The sequence below is a fragment of the Lytechinus variegatus genome, chromosome 12, assembly GCF_018143015.1.
Source record: "Lytechinus variegatus isolate NC3 chromosome 12, Lvar_3.0, whole genome shotgun sequence".
NCBI lineage: Eukaryota > Metazoa > Echinodermata > Echinoidea > Temnopleuroida > Toxopneustidae > Lytechinus > Lytechinus variegatus.
In genome coordinates this window covers 11,547,551-11,553,550 of record NC_054751.1, presented here as the reverse complement: position 1 = coordinate 11,553,550, position 6,000 = coordinate 11,547,551, and positions in this window count along the sequence as shown.

Genomic DNA, 6,000 nt, shown 5'->3' with positions numbered 1-6,000 from the left:
GAATGAAACCCTAAAAATCAAAGAATAGGATCAGAAATAAAGGCAGTTATGAATCATTTGAATGTCAAGATCACTAATGTTATGGAGATCCTCCTATTGGCAATGTTAGCCAGATCTGTGATATCACACCTGTACAATTACCCCCTTTGGCCTAAAACATCTTCTTGTTTAAGTCAAATGAGATGATAAACAATTCGTCCATGATATAATGTTGGCACATATCTCTTTAAATTAGAACATCTAGTCTTGTAATAGACTAAAGTGAAAAATGTACTAATGTAATGGGGAAGTTGTATGTGTAGGACATTACAGCTTTTGGTTGCATTGCCATTGGGAGGATCTCTACAGCAGGAGTGATCTCAATGGTAAAATCATCCTCAAATTTTCATTGGCATTTCTCTACATCAACTAAACTTCTTTCATTTTCCTTTAAAATTGTTTAGTTCTGTGTGTGTGTGGTGATATAACACGTGACCGCACTACATATGTTATTTAACATCAATCTTGATTGGTCATTTCTACTCTTTCTCACTACCTCCAGCTCACATTGGGTGATTTCAAGTTCAGTGTTGACCTTTTGGTGTTAGGTCAATGAGTATAACACCAAACATAGGATGAAGATGGTCCTGGAAAGTCGCTTACTGGTTGTTGAGATGTCAATAATGTGATCTGGATCAGTTTTACAAACTCAGAATAGGAAGCAGTCCAAATTCCAACGCCAACACCAGACTTGAAATCACCCATTGTCACTCAGAATGTTCTGTTCCATGTAACTGTTATGTTGGTTCTATTGGAGCGTTGTGGCCTAGTGGATTAGTCTTCGGACTTTGAAACAGGGTCGTGGGTTCGAATCCCAGCCATGGCGTAATTTCCTTCAGCAAGAAACTGATCCACGATGTGCTGCACTCGACCTAGGTGAGGTAAATGGGTTCCGGTAGGAAGTAATTCCTTAAGAAGCTGTGTGCGCTATGAACGCCTAGCTTAGCCGGGTAATATAGGAGCGCCTTGAGCACCTAATAAGGTGGAAATGTGCGCAATATAAATATCCTATATTATATTATTATTATTGGCAACTGGTTTGCTACGGTCATCATCAGGGCCCGGTCTCACAAAAAGTTACAATTGATCTGGACGGCCAGCAGTGTCAACATTCATCATGCATACAAAGATCATTGCGCAAATTTTTTGTGTAAAAAATTATGACAGAGATGGACTTCCAAAGAGTTACGTCTGATCGGATCAATAGTAACTCTTTGTTAGATGGGCCTCAAGACGACCTTTGATGAACTAGTAACATGATTTTTGACCAATGACCCAGTCGATCAAGTTCAAGCTGATCAGGGGCCTGTTGCAGAAAGAGTTGCAATCAATCGCAACTCTAAAAATCATGCACAACTTTATTTTCAACCAATCAACAGTGCACATTTGGGACTTGCGATTGATTATTTGACTTGTGTTTAAATGCAACTCTTCCTGCAACAGACCCCAGAGCTACTTATCAAGAAATATCACACCAAGAGAGGTGTAGACCCTAAACATACCTACATTGTATTATGTTCAATCTGTACATACCAGGAATAAAACATGCCAAGACCAAGATGTAATAGTATTTTTACTGTTTATTATCTCCTACCATTCCTTCACGCACATAAACATAGTGCCCACAAATGAAACACTATCCCATAACATAAGAATAATTTCATTCATTGGAAACGGAATCAAACAAATGCCTTACAGATAAGAGAATCATATATCCAATTCATCTCTTATGCAAAGTGGAAACTTGGTATACAAAGATACAAATACATGTAACTTCACATGTAGCTGTTCATAACTGCCAGTTTTCTAAATGAGCATGATCAATTGCTTATAAATTCAAGACATTTCAATAGTCACACACACAAAAAAAATCAAAAACTATTATCTGGTTGGGGGGTTTTAAACAATAACATTTCAAATGATTATCTGATTTTAAAACAATGCCTAATAATAAAAAATAAAGCTGAAAGGGCTCAAATTCGGCCTGAAAATGGCACATATTTCAGAACTAAAGATGTATTGAAATCTCTCTTGCAGTTGCTTGAACCATGGACCTACTAGGTCTATGTTTGAACAGTGCCCAATAGCTTGCTATCATATATTTAAAGATTACAATACACATGTCTTTTAATGCCCCACAAAATGACATTCTCTGATAGTATACCCTGATTGGAAATGTGGCTTGATAAAACAGCTCCAGAATCTTTGGATACCGAGATTCCACTTTTTTGTCATCATCATCCTATAAAGACAGAAAGGCAATTCAAATATTCAACATAAAATCTCTGACCTCTGCCGAGACAATGTTACATAAATGACCAATAGTAGCACAATTAAAATTCATACATTTCATGGATGACGTTGTAAACTTTGCAAGACAAATAAAGAGACATGCTAAAATGTGGTTGGTACAAAGTTCAATATCACACAAAAAACAGACAATGGGTATCAAAATCATTGTTTCTATATGGCAGAAAGGTAATTTAAATAATCAATATAAAAGATTTCATAGTGTTGATCATTTCTACAACACAGTATAGAGAAGTGTACATTATAAAACCCAAGTATGTCTGTCTCTTGAGTGATACAAAAGTAGAAACAAAAAGCAACACTGCTTCAGTTACACTATACAATAATGAATTATTACATCTCGCAATTTAATTGGGGTTGGTTTAAGATAGTTATCTAAGTGAATAACATTCACATTCATATAATCTAGCTATCTAGAGAGAAAAAGAAATGTGAAAAAAATAGGTCAAAAAGCAAAATTTTAACCATAAATTAATTACTATTTTTTCAACTATAACTGTGCCATCAAAACAAACCTTCCCTTAGTGCATTTTGAGCTGAATTCTTTTTTATGAGGAAGGATTCCCGTCCGTATGTGTCTTTCACATTTACGCATACTGCCTTACCCTTTATTCAGCCCCCCCCCCCCCAAAAAAAAAAAGTAGAAAAGAGCTTTGTTTAAAATAATAATGAAAAGAAAAAGAATACTGGAATAAGCATACCATCCATAAACATGAAATTAAAAGGAAAAAAATATAACACTTGTACAAAAACATAGATTCGATGCTTTACACTCGGCATAATCCGCAAAACTTGTGTCTAATGAGATGAGTGTACAGGGAATGAAAACAAGTAGCTAATTACATGAAGAAATAAAATGATAGTGAGGAAAGTTTAGCACCACTGTCAAAGATTGCTGAATATAGAACATGAAATGAAATCATACCTACAACAAGTGTAAGTCATAACATGGAGCTATTAATAGCTCCATGGTCATAAGTACACCGAACACTTTCACTTGTTGTAATATTACATATCACATTACGAATAAGAATGCAAATGGAAATCCAATCTTCATACAACAACGCATATTCGAGACCTGGGGCCCGTAACACAAAGCATAGTATTCACCGTAGAATATTTTACAATTGATTGCATTGACTAGTACAATGTACCATTAATTGTGAAATAAAGCATACTATTAATAAACCTTGTGTTACGAGACCCTGGTCCTAGTGATAGAAAAGATACATTTAAATGTAATAAGAATTCTGCTGTGGCAAAGCATACAGTAGTACTCAAAATTTAGTTAAACCCACCACAAAATGCACTCTTTCATGCTGAGTATTGAATGTAGACAACTCGAAAAATTTTGGTGAGCCCAGAGAAACAAACTATCGAATGAAATATTCCATCTCCTGACTTCACAATTAAATATCTGAAACAGGACAAAACTTGGAGCACTTGAAATACATACATCTTCTGGTGGGGTTCAATAACTTTTGAGCACCACTGTATACTCAACAAATGTAAAAATCAAATGTATCTCTTTACTTGTTACAACCCCTGGCCTAGACCCCGCAACCAACAGATACAATGAATTGTACAATTAATCACACACTATTTATTGTACATGTATCTATTTAGTATAAAGCCCTGGGCCCTGTCTTACAAAGAGTTACAATCGATCCGATCAATCACAACTATGGACGGCCAGCAATGACATCTATTATGCACATTTGTTCAAAATATTTTCTAGCTATGATGTACATTCATGCACTCATTGTTTTCTTGAAAATTCACTGAGCTTCTCTTTGCAAACAATTACATTGTGCAAATTTTTTGTAGCAAAAAATTATGGCACTGATGGATTTCCAGAGTTAAGATTGATGGGATCAATTGTAACTCTTTGTAAGACAGGGCCCTGATGCAAACTGACTTGTAAGGGAAATATTGCTGTGCAGAGAACAAAAGAAAAGCAAAATGCTAAGAAAGTGATAACCAATATTCAATGCAGGTCCTATTACATGTACTGTTGACTCTCTTTTTCAGTTCATGACAAACTGAAACTGAAAACCAATTTTTCAGAGACAATTTTCAACATTCGGGAGAGGTATCCAATATCATATGCAAAAACACATTTATGAGTGTATGTTAAAAAGACATTCAACTGCTTATCTTGTACCCAAAATAGGCACAAGTCACAGAAGAATCAGGACATTGTTTACATGTCCTGAATTGTTTGAACTTCATATGTGCAAGCCTAATTGAAAATTGTAGTAGAATAGAGAAGTGGAGGTTAATATTCCCATGTGTTTCAAGTGCATTGGTGAGATCCATCAACTCATGAAAATCCCAAACAGAGCATGTTCTGTTGTGAAAAGTAACATTTCTAGGCACAAAACCGACGACAGGGAGGAGGTTCACACAACAAAGAAACAGGATTTGAAAATCATATTTTTTCCATGTGTGACCCCCCCCCCAAAAAAAAAAGATAATAAAAATATAAGGGCCTTTTTATGCAATAACATCTGTGCTGTACACAGAATAAATGGTTTTATATTACCCCTTGCAATGTATCATACTATTACACTTTTAAATTCATTATATACTTCTAATCCACATATATCATCCTCATTCGTCATTCTTCAGACAATATTCAAAGATAACATTTCAATAATGTAGACCTTATCATGCCCCTTTGTCAGGGTACATTTCCCCGTTCAGGGATTGATGTATCTCCTCTGCATCCTAGTATGAATATATTACTTCAGTTTCAATTACATTCCCGATGATCAAGACAGACTAAATTGAACTCATTTCATGCTACCAGTATTTCCATTTGGATTAGTTTTCATGATTTCTTTTTCCATCTCTTTGTCTTGGTTTCATATCATCATCTTTCTCCAATTTCACATAAATATTTTTTGTATGTAGATGATCAATATTTTGTGCTGACATTACTCCCTTGATCCAATTTCAAATTTAATATTTTTTGCTCTCTTTTTCCTAAATGAATATTTTACTTCCTGCTTTGACATTACTCACTTGATCCAATTCAAAATATTTTTTAATGATCATTATTTTGCTTCCTACTATGACATTACTTGCTTGATCCAATTTCATACAAATATTCCTTTGCTACCTTTTTTTTCTTCTTTTTGAATAATCAAAATTTTGCTTTCTTACCAATTTCAAATCAAAATTCATTTTTCATTTTTTCACGTGATCACAAATTTGCTTTGTTGCCCAAATGGTGTAATCATCCACTAATTTCAAATGAACTTGCTTGGATTCTGATGTTAGTTTATCAATCAATTTGTGAAACTATAATCAATAAATGCAAATAGAAAACAGATGAAGAGGTAGACTAAAGAAATTTAGACAGAAAGAAGCAGAAGAAAGACAGGTGAATTAACAACTTTATGGATGGATAGAAAGATAATTAGATGAATAGAAGAAACAGAGAAATGTGACAGGCATATGGAGAGAATAATAGAAAAAGTCAGACAAATTATCAATAGATTTTTAAAGATTCATTTAAAGATACATAAATAGAAAGATATGATATATAAAATATATTGATGTATAAATGGAAATATTATGAAAGAGAAAGAGAGAAAAATGAAAATGGATCAAAACAAATCTTCCTTTTTTCCTTCATCCACTTAA